Raw genomic sequence first — 19722 nt, forward strand, 5'->3', positions numbered from 1 at the left:
TTTTTTTTTTTTTTTTTTTTTTTGCGGTATGCGGGCCTCTCACTGTTGTGGCCTCCCCCGTTGCGGAGCACAGGCTCCGGACGCGCAGGCTCCGGACGCGCAGGCTCCGGACGCGCAGGCTCAGCGGCCATGGCTCACGGGCCCAGCCGCTCCGCGGCATATGGGATCCTCCCAGACCGGGGCACGAACCCGTATCCCCTGCATCGGCAGGCGGACTCTCAACCACTTGCGCCACCAGGGAGGCCCTGTTTGTGGATTTTTTGATGATAGCCATTTTGTCAGGTGTGAGGTGATATCTCATTGTAGTTTTGATTTGCATTTCTCTAATAATTAGCAATGTTGAATATCTTTTCATGTGCCTCCTGGCCATCTTATTTCTTCTTTGGAGAAATATCCATTTAGGTCTTCTGCCCATTTTTTGATTGGGTTGTTTGTTTTGATGACATTAAGCTACATGAGCAATTTGTAAATTTTGGAGATCAATCTGACATCATTTGCAAATATTTTCTCCCAATCTGTGGGTTCTCTTTTCATTTTGTTTATGGTTTCCTTTGCTGTGCAAAAGCTTTTGAGTTTAATGAAAACACATGTATTTGGAATGTGATTCTTGATCATTAGCATTCTTCCAAAAATTTGATTGTTTAAAAGTATATAAGATTGTAAAGGGTTTATAAGTATCTTTATTGTCATTTAATTATTTCAATACTTTGAAGCTTTAGATTTCTTTTTGGAGACAACTAATGTAAAATGGATCTGATGTTATTTTTTAAAGTATTAGTTAATGTCATATGATGGTTGCCAGTAACTCTATTATGTCAGATTTAAATAAAGTACTCTGGTCTGGAAACGTATATTTGAAGCATTCTTCCAAATTACTGGAAACACTACCAATTGTCCCATCTTTGTTCTAGAGTCCTAGTCAGGGCAAGGTAAAATATTGAGTATAATCTGCACGTTCTATCACATCTGGAGTAACTTTTTTTGATGATAGAGAACAGTCCTTAGTTTCTTGGGATACAGACCTAGAAAACAGTAAAATAATTATTTAAGCTCATTCAATCAATCAAGGACTTTATTTCCCAGTGTATATCTTCTTGAAAGGCCATTTCACCTCTTCTCTACCTTATAATTTTCTACTCACCTTTCAGAACTCAATTCAAATCTCACAACATTCATTCATCCAGTCATTCAATAAATATTTCTTAGGTTTCTACTATGTGTCAGGTATTGTGTTATGTGAATAGTGAGCAAAATTAGAAATAGTTTCTGTAGCTATAGAGTTTAAAATGTATCAGAGGGAACTGAGGAGACAATCACATAACTACCCATAAAATACAAAATAACTGTGACTAGTGCTATTTAAGAAAGTAACATGGTACTCTGAGAGCTTAGAAATGAGTTATTTGACTTGAGAATTATGCATCATTTCTTTTTAAGCAGTGTGAGTCACTACCTTCTCTGTGCTCTACTCACTTTTCTGTGCTCCCACAGTATTTGGTATATATATTTCTATCATAGCACTTAATCACATTACACTGCAAGCATTTCTTCATATTGCTATATCTCTTATAAGACTGTAAGCTCAGGATTTGAAGATAGACATGGGTTCAAATTCTGTTTCTGCCATTTGGAAGCTATGACCTTGGGAAAATTACTTAACTTGTCTGAACTGCAGTTTACACAACTGTAAAATGAGGGTGATGATACGTTCTTTGAAGTGTAAGGTTAAGTCATATTATGCAAACCAGCTAGCACAGAACTGGTAATAAATTATCTTCCTTAATGGTCAGAGTCCTTTCACATTTATTTTTATTCCTTAACCAATACCTAATCCATCATAGCTGTCCAATACATGCTGCTGAATGAATTTTCAATACAGAACAGAACATCTCCACTTCTAGATAGAAAGTATTTCTGGAGACCATACACTAAAGTACATTGTAAAATTGAGAATGCACGTGAAATGTATCTTGATGTTTCAGAGCTGCTAACTCTATTTTAACACTAGAGGATATTGTTGAATACATTGGTAAACATTTTTATAAGAGGCTGACCTTTCTTGAGCAGCCCCAAATGAGAGGATTGGAAAGGTTCAAAAGGGAGAAAATTGCTGGCTACTATTATTAACAAACAATTATCCAATTTTGTGCCAGGCAAGAGAAATATAAGACATGATTTCTTCAGTTAAGAAACTTACAGTCTAGTTGAGAAGACTGACTCATGAAACTATAATAAAAATTAAGAGCAAAATTGTGTGTGCTGGTTCTCAGTGCAGTAGGAGTCTGGGAAGGAGAGAAATCACTGTGAGCTGCAGAATGTCAGGAAAAGCTATTAAGTTAAAGCTTCAAGTGAAAAGGTGATATTTTCAGACCTAAGAATACAAGTGAAGAAAAAAAGAGATTAGTTTTAAGATCTTGATTGTGCCATTGTTCTTTTCTTTAGAATTCCATACTTGAAAAAAGAAATAGACTTAATACCTCAGACATTTAAAACAAAATATTCCCTCTCATAGTTGACACAATATGTTTCTTCACATGAGGCCTGTTATAAAACCTTTCTAATTCATAATGTGAAAAGAGAAAATAATATGTGTAGCATATAATAATAATAATAATCCCCATGTAAATAATTCACTATTACATTATATTCTCAAACATGATATTAGTTAAAATTTTAAAACCTTACTTGCAGCTACATACCTCTTTGATTGTGATAAAAACCTAATTTCAATAACAGAACTATTTGTGTTAAAATGGATGCTAATTAAAAATATTAACTTGTACTACCAATTTTCAGATTTTATTTTAAAGACAAATGTTGACCTTTATTGTAAATCAAACTTTTTATTTTTAATTTCTAACATCTTTTCACTTTTTTTGTTTCTTATGAATTTTCTACTTTTCACCAGTGTATTTTGATGGAAGCAATGAGCACAGCATGGTATAAGGAAAAATATGTTTCAGAAGATTGGCACTCCCCTTGTATGGCTGAGCATGCATTTGTGCAGACAAGATTGAGGTAAACTTAGAGTATGATAGTTTCAATCTTTGCCAGAAACTAGTATAATATTACCTATAAACATATCCTGCAAGACTATGAATATGCATCATCTTTCCAATGTTATGTATCATGTCTTGTTATGAGGCTCTCCATAATATAAAAAGAACAAACCAAACCCCCCAAAACATACATTATTCTAAAACAGATAAGCAAAATGTTGACTCATTTTAGAAAACAGCCATGGAATAAAGAAATATGTGATTCAATTAAGAAAGAATTTGTTAATTATTCTTGAGTAATAGAGTATGATTTCTTCCTGAATTTAAATTGTGGATGGATAGAATTAATTTATAGGACAATAACAGGATGCAACTATATATAAGAGCTCCAAATCCTTTGTTTTATATTAACGTTTAATGGAGGGGAATGGATGACTGGGCAATCCAAAGCACCAAGAAATCTAACCATCATTCGAATATTTTTTTATTATGTTAGTTTTTTTTTAAATTACTGAAGTCTAGATAATATTATATTAGTTTCAGGTACACAGTGTAGTGAGTCAGTATTTTTACAGATTTTACTCTATTAAAAGTTATTACATGATAATGGCTATAATTCCTTGTGCTATATAATACATCCTTGTTGCTTATCTATTTTATACATAATAGTTTGTATCTCTTAATCCTATACCCCTAACTTCCCCCTCCCCTTTTCCTCTCCTCTCTGGTAACCACTAGTTTGTTTTCCATATCTATGAGTCTGTTTCTTTTTTGCATATACATTCATTTGTATTATGTTTAGACTCTGCATATGTCATATCATATAGTATTTATCTTTCTCTACCTGACGTATTTTTCTACATAATATTCTCTAGGTACATCCACATTGCTGTAAAATACATAAACAGCTCATACAACTCAATATCAAAAAATGAACAATCAAAAAATGGCCAGAACACCTGAATAGACATTTTTCCAAAGAAGACATACAACTGGCTAATAGGCACATGAAAAGATGCTCAACATCGTTAATTATTAGGGAAGTGCAAATCAAAACCAAAATGAGATATCACATCACACCTGTCAGAATGGCTATCATCAAAAAGTCTACAAGTTACAAATGTTGGAGAGAATGTGGAGAAAAGGGAACCTGTACACTGTTGGTAGAAATGTAAAATGGTGTAGCTACTATGGAAAGCAGTATGGAATTTCCTCCAAAAACTAAAAATAGAATTACCATATGATACAGCAATTCCACTCCTGGGTATGTATATGGAAAAAACAAAAACACTAATTAAAAAAGATAAATAGGGCCTCCCTGGTGGCGCAGTGGTTGAGAGTCCGCCTGCCGATGCAGGGGATACGGGTTCGTGCCCCGGTCTGGGAGGATCCCATATGCCGCGGAGCGGCTGGGCCCATGAGCCATGGCCGCTGGGCCTGCGCGTCCGGAGCCTGCGCGTCCGGAGCCTGTGCTCCGCAACGGGGGAGGCCACAACAGTGAGAGGCCCGCGTACCGAAAAAAAAAAAAAAAAAAAAAAAGATAAATACACCCCAATGTTCATAGCAACATTATTTACATTAGCCAATATATGGAAGCAACCTAAGTGTCCATCAACAGATGAGTGGATAAAGATGTGATATATATATATATATATATATATATATATATATATATATATATATATATATATATATATATATATATATATAATATTCCATTATATATATATATAGTGGAATATTACTCAGCCTTAAAAATGTATGAAATTCTGCCTTCATTCCAATTTGCCTTAACACTATTTCATATGTACATTTCTTTTCTGACTAGATGGATTCCTTCAGCATTGGAAGTGAATATGTGCTTTTGTGAGAAATCATATTTGATATGCTTTAAGGTTAATCACTAATAAATAATTTATTTTATAAACTAAAAATTATTTTCGCTTATAATTCAAGGAGACACAGTTATATAAAACCTTTCTATATGAAGAACAATGTTGTATGTGAGGAGATGAAGGAGGTATAGTCCCTGCCCACCAGTTTACAAGATAGTGAAAAATAAATGCATACAAGCTATCGTAATACCAAGCAGATGGTGACAAGTGCTATAGTTATGAATGCAAAAACATTCTTCATAATGCTTTCTTATATAGGACCCACAATAAAATATTCAAATGTAGTTCTATAAAGACGTTTATGAAGAATTCAACAATGTTGTTCCGGATAAGTAGATTTCTGGGACTCTAACTTAGTATAAGGATATAGCTTATAAATCCTAAATGACAGTCTTTAATATGTCCCTTACACTATCTCAAATATCAAAAGCCTCCAGTAGGATTTGGAAGAAACTAGACTGTTATTAATTTCACTCTTTTCATGACTGAAAGGAACTTCTTAAACTACCAAGCACATTATCAGAGGTACACAGTGCTGTGAGAGCATAAATAGGAAAGAAACAAAATATAAGACAGAGTTTCTGTGGTGAAAGGTTTGGGAACGTTTCACAATGGATGTGCTGTTATTTAAATTTGATGCATAGTATGATAAAACTTGAGTGTAAGATATGTGGGAGTTCGGAGAAAAGATTATAGAGAGGGGAAGCTAGAAGGTAGGTTAGGAACAGATTATGGAGGACTTTCAATACTGCTCTTCTATAAGAAGTTTGAGGGTTATGCTGTAGGTAATAAAGAAAGTTAAGTATCAGCACAATAATAATGGAGCCAGATTTTTTAGATTTTGGTATTTTCCTGCAGACAATGTGAACACTATACTGAAGTGGAAATATATTAATGGTGTGGAAAACATTTGTAACCATTGTAACAGTTCAGGTGAGAAATTATGAGGTCTGAGACTAATAACGTTAGCACACATTTAAGGAAAGAGACAGATATGAAAAATATTTCAAAGGCAAAATCAAAAGTACTTAACTATTTAGATGTGAGGAGGTTAACACAGAGTATATGGTGACCCTATGGAAGATCTAAATAGACATTTTTCAAAAGAAGACATACAGATAGCCAAAAAGCACATGAAAATATGTTCAATATCACTAATTATTAGAGAAATGCAAATCAAAACTACAATGAGGCATCATCTCACGCCAGTCAGAATGGCCATCATCAAAAAATCTACAATCAGTGAATGCTGGAGAAGGTGTGGAGTAAAGGGAACCCTCCTACACTGTTAGTGGGAATGTAAATTGTTACAACCACTATGGAGAACAGTATGGAGGTTCCTTAACTAAAAATAGAACTACCATTGACCCATCAATCCCACTCCTGGGCATATACCCTGAGAAAACCATAATTCCAAAAGATACATGAACCCCATTGTTCATTGCAGCACTATTCACAATAGCCAGGACATGGAAGCAACCTAAATGTCTATCAACAGAGGAGTGGATAAAAAAGATGTGGTACATATATACAATAGAATATTTCTCAGCCATAAAAAGGAATGAAATTGTGTCATTTACAGCAACATGGATGGACCTAGAGATTGTCATACTGAGTGAAGTAAGTCAGACAGAGAAAGACAAATATTATATGATATCACTTATATGTGGAATCTAATGAAATGGTACAAATGAACTTTTCTACAAAATAGAAATAGAGTTACAGATGTAGAAAACAAACTTATGGTTACCAGGGTATAAGGTGGGGAGGGACAAATTGGGAGATTGGGATTGACATAATCGCACTACTATATGTAAAATAGATAACTAATAAGGACCTGCTGTATAGAAGAGGGAACTGTACTGAATAATCTGTAATGGTCTATATGGGAAAATAATCTTAAAAAAAGTGGATATATGTATATGTATAACTGATTCACTTTACTGTACACCTGAAACTAACACAACATTGTAAATCAAATATACTCCAATAAAGATGTTAAAAAATAAGTAAATGAATAAATAATTATAATGTGACAGCAAAATACAAAAAAGAAAAAAGAGTATATGGTAACCCTAGATTCTTGTGAAGATCGCAATGCCATTAATAGAGTTGGGGGCACAAAAATGTAAATAAATATAAAGATAAATTATATTTTAAAAAAATATTGAAGCATAGTTGATTTACATTGTTGTGTTAATTACTACTGTAAAGCAAAGTGATTCAGTTATACATATCTATACATTCTTTTTTAAATAGTGCTTTCCATTATGGTTTATCATAGGATGTTGAATATGGTTCTCTGAGCAATACAGTAGGACCTTGTTGTTTATCCATTCTATATATAAAAGCTTACATCTACTAACCCCAATTCCGTTTTATTTTTTTGTGTGGTAAGCGGGCCTCTCAATGTTGTGGCCTCTCCAGTTGTGGAGCACAGGCTCTGGATGCGCAGGCTCAGCGGCCATGGCTCACAGGCCCAGCCACTCCACACCATGTGGGATCTTCCCGGACTGGGGCACGAACCCGTGTCCCCTGCATTGGCAGGCGGACTCTCAACCACTGTGCCACCAGGGAAGCCCCCAATTCCTTTTTGGATGGGTTAATTTTAACATAGCAATAGATAATCAGAAGGCATTTGGAAATATGAATCTGTAGATCAAAATAAGAGGTTACAGGGTAAGAGAAGGAACACATGATTATTACCAACAATAATGGTAGTAAGTGTTTTTTAGGAAAAACGTGATCCTACTCTCAGTGGACATTTTCTTTAGTATATTTTTAGTAGACTGGAGGAGGGTAGAGATAATTTTTTTAGGAACATGGTTGCTTCTATGATGCCAAAGTAATGTATGCTATTTCTAAGATGTATGCAGGGCTTCATACTTTTCATCCAAATATCAATCATTTACAAATAAAAATATTTGTAATGCTATAGAAAATCTAGTTCTAGTCTTAATGTGTGGTGTTTGTTCTTTGAGGAAGAAGAAAGAGTAAGAATATATATTTGTATAATAATTTAATATCCTTTTGGCACACAGATCACAAGAAACAATAGTCACCATCTCTAACAGGTATCCATCAGTAATATTTGGAGTAGGGGATGACTAAAAATTTCTTACCTAAGAAAAATAAATCTGAAGTCTTTACAGTAAGTCAGTGTTTCTTAATACTGAAATAGACACTAGGTTAAAAGGGTAAAAGCATATCCTGTGTAATAAAATGTGGATATGTAACTCTTTCATGGAAGATATTTTTCGGACAGTTCATTGAACTGCATTTTTTATTATATAAGTTTCAGGTTTACACATTATAATTTATCTGTACGCACTACAAAGTGATCAGCACTGCAAGTCTAGTTGCCATCCATCACCATACACTTGACCCCCTTCACCCTTTTTGCCACCCACCAACTCCCTTCCCCTCTGGTAACCACTAATCTGTTCACTCTACCTGTGCATTTGTTTTATTGTTTTATTTTGTTTGTTCCTTTCTTTCTTTTCTTTTTTTAGATTTCCCATATAAGTGAAATCATACAGTAATTTGTCTTTATCCATGTGACTTATTTCACTTAGCATAATATCTTCAATGTCCATCCATGTTGTTGCAAATGGCTGGAGTTCATTATTTTTTTATGGATGAGTAATATTTCATTTTATATATACATGCCACATTTTCTTTATGTATTCATCCATCGATGGATACTTATGTTGTTTCCATATCTTGGCTATAAATTAATGCTGTAATGAACATAGGGGTGCATATATCTTTTGAAATTATTGCTTCTATGTTCTTCAAATACCCAGAAGTGGAAAACCCGGGTCATATGCAAGAGCTCCCTTCATATCCTCTCCAACATTTTTCATTTCTTGTCTTTTCAATAACAGTCATGCTAACAGTTGTGAGGTGATATCTCATTTCGGTTTTGATTTGCATTTCCCTAATAATTAGTGATGTTAAACATATTTTCATGTACCTGTTGTCCATCAGTATGTCTCCTTGGAAAAGTGTCTATTCAGATCCTCTGCCCATTTTTTAATTAGGTTGTTTGGTTTTCTTTTTTGTTGAGTCTTTTGAGTTTTTTATGTATTTTGAATATTAACACTTTATCAAATATATGATTTGCAAATATCTACTCCCACTCAGTTGGTTGCCTTTTCATTTTGATGATGGTTTCCTTTGCTGTGAAGAACCTTTTTAGTTTGATGTAGTTCCATTTGTTTATTTTTGCTTATGCTTCCCTTGCCTTTGGAGTCAGATCCATAAAAGCATTGCTAAGACTAATGCCAATGAACTTACTGCCTTTGTTTTCTTCTAGGAATTTTATGGTTTCATGTCTTACATTCAAGTATTTGATCCATTTTGAGTTAATTTTTGTATATGGCATAAGATAGTGGTCTGGGTTCATTCCTTTGCATGTAGTTGTCCAGTTTTCCCAGCAACATTTATTGAAGACTGTCCTTTCTCCACTGTATGTTCTTCACTCCTTTGTGATAAATTGATTGTCCATATATGTGTGGGCTTATTTCTGGACTCTTACTTCTCTTCCATTGATCTCCATGTCTATTTTTTTGCCAGTACCATACTGTTTTGATTGCTATGGCTTCATAGTATAGGTTGAAATCAGGGAGTGTGATACTTCCAGCTTTGTTCTTCTTTCTCAAGGTTGTTTTGACTATTTGGCTGAAATGCCTTTTAATTGATCTCACCTGAATCACATAATTGAATGCTTAACTCCAACTTGTTTTTACATGTAAATTTCTCTTTTACTTAAAAGTAGATTTTCCTCTTACTTCTGAGTCTATCCTCTGCACTGAATTTGCAGAAGTGTCCAGGGATTAAATGTAAACCTCTAGAGTGTTTAAGTTAAATAAAATTGCTGGCAGGATTTTGCTGGTTGTTGTAGGTGTAATGAAACACTTCTTTGGCTTTTTAGGGGTCAGGGAGAAAATTAGTAAAGAAAGGTGTTAGTAACTTAGAAAAGCCTCACTGTCTTTTATATAGGAAGTTAAGTCTGGATCTGTTGCCTCCATGTGCAAGTGAGAACATAAGAAAAACTGTCATGCTGCTCTGAAGGCAGGGGAGAATTGGAAACTGAATTTTCTTCTGCAGGCCTTTGCTCTGCAATACTACTGCAATAAGTTCTGTGATGATAGCAACCTTATTGTGAGCCAGCCCAGAAAAATCATCATAGTGAAGTCGGGGATATATGAGTCTCCAACCCTAGCTCTAGGCAACTTAGGCAAAAAAAGTGTCATTACCCAGAATGAAAATTTCTTATTTGAAGACCCAATTTCTTATGAACACTGTGATTACATATTAAACTACAAAACTACAAAATGGCCAAGAGAAATTTCACGTGTCATTGGGCTACATAACCTATGAATTAATACATTTTTCTAAGATTATCTCCTCAAAAACAGAGGCTTTTTAAATGTGTACATATGAGATATTGGAAAGCTTGCCGGTACATGGCATATCATTTCATTACACATACAGTAAAATATCACTTCTCTACAAAGGTGAAATCAGCAAAAATATCTGAAGTCAAAAATATACCTTTAAAATTGAGAGCTCTATATTAAGATTGATTGTGTGAGGTATGTTTTGAAGATGTGTTTACTGAATCCACTAAAATTTTAAAAATGAAATTTTGGTAATTTAAATTATCAAATTAAAGTATGGAAACTATACCTGCAACTATAAACCTATAAATGGCCTGAAACTTGGTCACCTACAAATAATTGTTTGAAAAATCTTGCCTTTCTGGTACTGATGAGGCCAAAAAATAGATGAATCTGAGTCAAACCACTTGGTTTCCAGCCTGGACTATGTCACTTATTAGCTACCTGACCTTAAGCAAGTCAGTTAACATCTCTGAAAATCACTTTTGCCCTATGTAAAATAGGAATGTAATACTCACTTCACAGAGCTATTGGAAGACAAAAAGAAAACTATAAAAACAAAAGAAAATTCTAAACAATAGATTTTTACTTTTATTTTTTTTGTCGGTATGCGGGCCACTCACTGTCATGGCCTCTCCCATTGTGGAGCACAGGCTCCGGACGCGCAGGCTCAGTGGCCATGGCTCACGGGCCCAGCCACTCCACGGCATGTGGGATCTTCCCAGACCAGGGCACAAACCCGTGTCCCCTGCATCGGCAGGCGGACTCTCAACCACTGTACCACCAGGGAAGACCCTAAACAGTAGATTTTAAAGAGTGTTTTCTTAACATGTATGGAAAAAAGGTAGCAAATTATTCAAGAAATGGTGTTGACAATTATTTGAAAAAATGGTTTTAATTCTTATATCATACACCAAAAATAAACTTTAAATAAATTTAAGATCTAAATATAAACTTTGAAACTATAAACTATCAAAAATAAATGAATAGTATATTATCTGAGCTATAACAATAAAGATATTTCTATGTATTTAGGCAAAAAAATGGGAAGTTATTAATGGCTTTGTTAACACCATGAACAAAAACAAATAATAGACTGGAAAAAAAGTATTTGCAACATGTATTATAGGCAAAGAGTTAATGTCCATAAGGCAGAGTTCTTATAAGCCAATTAAGTAGAGATTAACATTTGATTTTTTTTCCATTTCCTTAGCTTTATTTCTTCTATTAATATATATATTTTTGTTTTTCTTCCAGTTTTATTGAGATATTGTTGACATACAGCACTGTGTAAGTTTAAGGTGTACAGCATAATGATTTGACTAACATCATGAAATGACTACCACAATAAGTTTACTGAACACCCACCATCTCATATAGATACAAAATTAAAGAAATAGAAAAAAAATTTTTTTTCCTTGTGATGAGCCTTAGAACTTACTACCTTAAAATCGTTCATGTATAACATACAGCAATGTTAATTATATTTATTATGTTTTACATTATATCACTAGTACTTATTTATCTCATAACTGGAAGTTTGTAACTTTTGACTATCTTCACCCAATTTTCCCTCCCCAACCCCAACTCTGATAACCACAAATATGATCTCTTTTTCTATGAGTTTATTTGTTTGCTTGTTTCCTTTTGAAGTATAATTGACCTACAACACTGTGTTAGTTCCTGGTACACGACATAGTGATTTGATATTTCTATACATTTTAAAATGAGCACCATAATAAGTCTAGTTACGATCTGTCACTATACAAGATATTACATAATTATTGACTATCCTCCTCACACTGTACATTTCATACCCATGGCTCATTTGTTTTACAACTGAAAGTTTATACCTCTTAATCTCCCTCAACTATTTCTGTCCTACTCCCACCCAACTTACACTTGATTTTGAAAAATGAGCTAAGATCATAAATAAGCAATTCACAGATGATTGTTTTAAAAATTACAGTAATGTAAGAAATGCAAGATAAAATGAAATTTCATTTTTTCCTTATAGGTTTGGCAATTTATAATAATAATATTCAGAGTCAGAAAAGGTAAAATGAAAGGTCTGCTGCTGGTGATATTTTAAACTGGTAAAATTTTTTGAAGCAAAATTTGGCAGTATGTATGCAGAGTTTTTAAAATGTGCATAATCCTTGAACCAAAAGTTGAAATAATTTATGCATAAAGGTATTCATTTCAGAATTATAATATCACAAAACTGAAGATAACCAAAATGTCCAGAAATGGGGATTGATTAAATCATGGTAGGCTATACAATTTAATGATATGCAGTCATTAAAATTCATGTTAAGGAAAATTTCACTTCATGTTGAGCGATAAATTATAAAATAGGATTTCAATATTATTTGAATTTGGTTTATACAAATATGAATTCACATACAAACACACATACTTGAATGATATACACCAAAACTTTACCAATTTTTTGCTTTGTGTTATTTTTTATTTTGTAAGTTTTCTAAAATGAAGATGTATTTACCCAAAAAATTATATATTTTTAAAGCCCTGTAATTTTGAATCAAAATATACATATTTAAATGAAAATATTATATAAGAACACCTAGAATAATCCATATGAAACATTTAGCACATAGTAAGTGCTGTGTAAATATTCTTTATTACTGTTGTTGCTATTATTATCATTGATACTCAGCAGAAATATTTAAAGTTCCTTTTCTGTACTTGCAACATGTAAGTTCAATGATTTAAACAGTTTGTGCTGAAAGGATAGTTAAATATATTCTAGCTCAACTCCCTTATTTTATCAGTGAGATGTGAAGCATTGATATGATTTGTTTAAAGGAGTATGGTTTATGGAAACCTGGGATCCAAATCGAACATTCTTCATATGATCCACATACGTGTTGCTATATTGGGATGGCATTGGTTTTAGGTCTCACTGAAGGAACTGTTAAAACAGGACATGGCCCTAATTACTTAGCAAATTCTGGGATCCTGAAAACCCTCCATGCACCAAGGACATACAAGTTGTCAATATTTTAAATGTCCAGAAACTTGGTCTCAAATCACATGATGAAACAATGTAGTCTGAGCTTCATTGGAACATCAATATGAAGCTGAAGGTTTTGAATCTTTGAGTACCAGGGCTTTTTCATAATAACTCTAAACAATGAAAAATGAATTAATGAAGTAGTTAGCATCAGAGAAATATTCATTTCTTTATTCAACAAATTTTAATTAAGTGGCTACTGTACGCTAAGCAATGTGTGAGGCACTGGGGAAATTAATGGTGAACACAATTCCTCTGGTGTCTGTGCTCATGTAGATTTCAGTCCAGAATACAAAAAAAGCCTTCAGTTTAATCTAGAACACAATTTAGGAAACAATCAAACTTCTGTTTCTGCTAAACCTTTCAAACAATGTACTTAGTTGTGATGTCATCACCCAACTCTACTGAGTTTGATATCTCTATAAATTTGATTTTGGCTGGAGTTTAGCCCCTGAATTATGGACAGATATTTTTCTATTCCTGCCTCCTTGTCCTGGTGGTAGGGGATATAGCCCCTACCTCCTAGTGGTAGGGCATTTAACCCTAGACATGACTATCTGCCCCAGAACAGAGCTTTATAACAGGGATCTATATTTGTAAATTTGGCACTCCTGACTCTTTATTAGGTATTCAAGCTATTGAGCTTGAGTGAACAAACTTTAAAAAAGTTTTCAAATTCATTCTCTGCCTACAAATCCGTATACTGAAGGTAAATAACTAGGTATCTTTTACTGTATCATATAATAATTCTATTTTTAATTTTTTGAGGAACCTCCATACTGTTTTCCACAGTAGCTGCACACCAACTTACATCCCCACCAACAGTGTATAAGGTTCCAATTTCTCCTAATCTTGCCATCACTTGTTATCTTTAGGTTATTTATTTTTTTATAATAGTCATTCTAACAGATGTGAGGTGATAGCTCACTGTGGTTTCGACTTGCATTTCCCTGATGATTAATTATATTGAACATATTTTTATTTATCTGTTGGCCATTTGCAGGTCTTCTTTACAGAAATGTCTATTCAAATCTTTTACCCATTTTTTAATTGGGTAATTTGAAGTTTTCTCCTTTCTTTTTTTTTCTTTTTTGCTATTAAGTTGTAGGAGCTCCTTATATATTTTAGATGTTAACCCCTTATCAGATATATGCTACACATGTTTTTTCCAATTCCAAAGGTTGCCTTTTCATTCTGCTAATTATTTCCTTGGTCATGCAGTAGTTTTTTAGTTTGGTTTAGTCCCACTTGTCTATTTTTGCTGTTGCTGCTTGTACTCTTAGTGTCGTATCCAAGAAATCATTGCCTAGAACCATATCATGAAGCTTTTCTCTTATGTTTTTTTCTAGGTGTTTCACAATTTCATGTCTTAGTTTAACTCCTTAATCCATTTTTAGATAATTTTTGTTTGGTTTTCCCAAAATATGATACAGCAGTTTCACTTCTGGACATACATCCAAAAGTATTGAAATCAGGATCTCAAGAGATATTTGCACTCTCATGTTCATTGCAGCATTATTCACAGTAACCAAGCTATGGACACAACCTAAATATCCATTGAAGGATGAATTCATGAAGAAAATGTGGTATATACATACAATGGAATATTATTAAAAGGAGGTAAATCCTGCCATATGTGACCTGGATGAACATGGAGGGCATTATACTAAATAAAATAAGCCAGTCCACAGGACAAATATTGCATAAATCCATTACATGAGAACGATTATAAAATAGTTCAAATCAGAAACAGACAGTAGAATGGTAGTTGCCAGGGACTGAGGGGAGAGGAAAATGGGAGTTCCAGTTCTATGGGTATAAGATTCAGTTATACAAGGTGAACAAATTATAGAAATCTGTTGAAGAACATTGTGCCTATAGTTAGTGTTACTGTATTGTGCACTTCCAAATATAGATATGTTAAGTGTTCTTATCACAATAAAAATGTAATTAGTTGCCTAGAACGTTTTTTATTTGGCAAGTTGTTAATTATAAACAAAGGACAGAATGTGCCCTGGGGCCTCATTTCTTATTGTTAATGTTGGGATCCTAGTGGTTTACAGATGAGTTTGAAATGTCAAAGGCCAGGAGAACTTAGCCAGAAATTAAGGTTCAAGACCCTGAAGAGTTTAAATTAAGTAACTACTGTGCTAGCAGATTGAAAAATAGTTTTTTTTTGGACTAAAATATTTGAATTTGGATAGAGAAAGTGATTAAACCTTTAGAACCTGCAGAATCTGTGAACAGTAACTACCTATACATCCCATGGATTTAGAGCTCTAAAGGGAGTAGCATATTTCTTGATTTCTTTAAATTGGGTTCATGACAGATACCTCCAACAGGTTTAACATATTGTTAATGGTTCAGCTGCTGGTATGAAACTCTCAAGGAAGTAGAAAATCAATTATCATGAAAACTTATTAGAGACAGTTACAAGATCCAGAAACTGGTTCGGCTTTACTTCTAATGACTGAATTTACTATGAGAGCTGTGAGAGTTGGAAGGATTTTGATACATATAGATATAGATATAGAGATATAGATATAGATTATTTTTCCTGTCAGAGTAATTATATTTGAGTATCTGAAGAGTAGTCACATTAGAGAAGGTATTTCCAGAACTCAAATCTTCATATACCATTTTTTCAACAATTCATTTTTTATTTCTTTAAATAGTAAAATATTTCAGACTCATAAAATATATAGATAATAATAACAACCTTGTTCTGACTCTTAAATCTATCATTTATACAATTGAAAATTCTTACCCCTATGTCATTATCCTCATCCCCTCATTGTTACATATTGCCAAATATTAAATATTTCTAATATTTTGCACTCCTACAGTTGTATGAGTTCTTGTTGCCTCACATTCGTCCCATCATTTCTTATTACCAGACTTCTAATTTTTGCCAATATTATGGGTGTGATCTTGTGTTTCACTGTCAGTTTAGCGTGCATTTCCTTAATCTTTAGAGAAATTGCAATATGTTTATTGAACATAAACATGTTTATGTTTACCCTTCTATGAAAAGTCTATTAATGTCTTCTGATTGTATGTATCGGGTTTTATTCCACATTGCATTGTAGGACTTTTATGTATAACAAGTATCTGTAAGTAATAGAGAATTACATATATGTTCCCTTAACCTACATTTTTTCCAGTCATTTATGATATCTTTCTATGCAGTTAAGATTTTTTGAGGAAAAAATGGAGGTAATATATTAAAGCTCTTAGTATAGTACATGACAGGGCATATACTCAGTGATTACTAATTACAACTATCATGATTTATTTTTCATGGCAGCAAATATACAGAACATAAAGTTAATCATTTGAGTCATTTTTAGATTTTACATGTACACTTCAGTGGCATTAAGTACATTCACAAAGTTGTGCAACCTTCACAACTATCCAGGACTTTTTCCTCATACTCAAAATAAAGTCTGTACTCATTAAACTCCCTATTCTTGCTCACCTTTAAGTCCCTGGTAACTTTTATTATAATTTCTGTCTCTATGAATTTGCCTACTCTAGGAACCACAAAAGAAAACATCATATAATATTTGTCATAGCATAATATTCTCAAGTTTCATCCATGTTTTAACATGTGTCAGAATTTCCTTCCTTTTAAAGGCTGAGTAATATTCCCTGGTGCATGTGTATACACACAAATATATGTATATACATGGATATGAATATATATATATATATATATAGTATATATATTACATTTTTTATTCATTCATCCTTCTATGGACATTGGGTTGGCTTTTTGCTGGACTTTTGACTATTGTGAATAATGCTGCTGTGAACATTGGTGTGCAATGATCTGCCTGAGTCCTGCTTTCCTTTTTTTTTTTGGTATATATCTTGAAGTGGAATTACTGGAACATATGTTAATTATATTTTTAACTTTTTGAGAAACCACCATATTAATTTCCACATCTGGTACATCATTTGACATTCCCACCAGCAATGCACAAAAGTTCCAATTTCTTCATATCCTCACAAACACTTATTTATCTAATGAGTTTGAAGTGGTATCTCATCGTGGTTTTTCAATTGCATTTCCCTAATGACTAATGATGCTTAGCATCTTTTCATTTGCTTATTGGCCACTTGCATATCTTCTCTGGAGAAATGTTTATTCAAGTACAATGCTTTCTTTAGCTCTTATGTTTAGATCTTTGATTCACTTTGAGTTAATTTTTGTACATGTTGTAAGAGTCAAAATTCATTCTTTGGCATGTGGATATCCAGTTTTCACAGAACCATTTGTTGAAAAGACTGATTATATAAACATATATGCAAGGGATTATATCTGGGGTCTCTATTTTATTCCATTGGTTTACATGTCTCTTTTTATATGAGTACCACACTGTTCTGACTACTGTAGCTCTGCAGTTATTTTTGAAATCAGGAAGTGTGAGGCCTCCAACTTCGTTATTCTGTTTCAAGATTGTTTGGCTATTCTGGATCTATTGAGATTCCATCAGCCTGTTAGGATAGGTTTTTCTATTTCTGCAAAAAAATGTCATTAGAGTTTTGATAGGGATTGCATTGAACCTGTAGATCACTTTGGGTAGTATAGTCTTCTTAACTAAGTCTTCCAGTCCATGAAAATGGGATATTTTCCATTTATTTATATCTTCTTTATTTCAGTAATGTCTTAAAATCTTTAGTATTCAAGTCTTTTGCCTTCTTGGTTAAATTTTTTGCTAAGTATTTATTCTTTTTGAAGCTATTGTAAATTGAATTATTTTCTTATTTTCCTTTATGAACGGTTCATTGTTAGTGTATAGAAATACAATGGATTTTTGTGTTGATTTTGTATCCTGCAACTGTACTGAATTCACTTATTAGCTCTAAAAATTCCTTGTGAAATCTTTAGGATTTTCTACATATAAGATCACATCATCTATAAACAAAAATAATTGTACTTCTTTCAAATTTGGATGACTTTTATGCATTTTTCTTGCCTTAATTCTCTAGATAAAACTTCTTATACTGTATTGAATAGAAGTGGCATAAGCAGGCAGCCTAGTCTTGTTCCTGATCTTGTGGGAAAGCTTTCAGTCTTTTACCACTACCTATGATTTTAGCTGCAGATTTTTCATATATGGCCTGCATTATCTTGAAAATTTTTCTTACTATTCCTAGTCTATTATTTTTATCAATAAATGGTGCTGCATTTAGTCAAATAATTTTTCTGCATCAATTAAGATGACCACTTATTTTTCATTCCTCCATTTTATTAATGTGGTATATTCCATTGATTGATTGTTATATGTTTAACCATCCTTGCATTCCAAGAATAAATATCACCTGGTCATGGTTTATAATCATCTTAATATGCTGCCGAATTTGGTTTGCCAGTATTTTGTTGAGACATTTTGCATCAGTATTCATAACGGATATTGGTCTGTAGTTTTCTCTTCTTGTAGTGTCTTTGTCTGGCTTTGTTAGCAGACTTTACAGAATGATTTAGGAAGTGTTCCCTTCTCTCTAATATTTTGGAAGAATTTGAGAAGGACTGGTGGTAATTCTTAAATATTTGGCAGATTTCACCAATTATGCCATCTGGTCCTGAGATTTCCTTTATTGGGAAGTGTTTGATTACCGATTCAATCTCCTTAGTAGTTATAGGTTTATTCGGATTTTTTTATTCATTAATCAGTTTTGGTAGATTGTTTCTAGGAATTTGTCCATGTCATCTAAATTATCCAATTTGTTGGTGTAGAAAAGTTCATAATAATCTCTTATAATCCTTTTTTACTTCTGTAAAATCGGCAGTAATGTCCTCACTTTCATTTTTGATTTCATAATTTGAGTCATCTCTCCCTCTCTCTCTGTCTATCCCCCTTTCTCTTTTGGCTAGCCAATGTAGCTAAATATTTGTCAGTTTTGTTGATCTTCTCAAAGTTGAACTTTTCTAGTTCCTGACAGTGTAGAGTTAGGTTATTCATTGGAGATCTTTCTTCTCTTTCATTATATGCATTTAGACATATAAGTTTTCCTTTAAGCCCTGTTTTCACTGAATCCTATAAGTTTTCTTTTTTTATTTAAGAAGTTCCTCCCTACCTTGACATCATGAAGAGCTTGTACTGTCTTTGAAAAACTTTATTCTTTTGACATTCATAGTTGGATTTATTGGTATGATATGAGGCAGAGTTTGACTTATTTTTTTCAACATGGATACCTTGTATCTCAGACCACTTATTGAAAAGTTATTAATTTCCCACTAATCTTTAATGCCAGATCTGTCATATATTCAATGTATATATATTCATGAAACTATTTTTGGTCTGTTTTCTGTTCCACTGGCTTATGTGTCCCTTCCAGAATCAGTACCATACTATCTTAATTACTGTAAATTTCAACAT

Source organism: Mesoplodon densirostris, chromosome X, assembly GCF_025265405.1.
Source record: "Mesoplodon densirostris isolate mMesDen1 chromosome X, mMesDen1 primary haplotype, whole genome shotgun sequence".
NCBI lineage: Eukaryota > Metazoa > Chordata > Mammalia > Artiodactyla > Ziphiidae > Mesoplodon > Mesoplodon densirostris.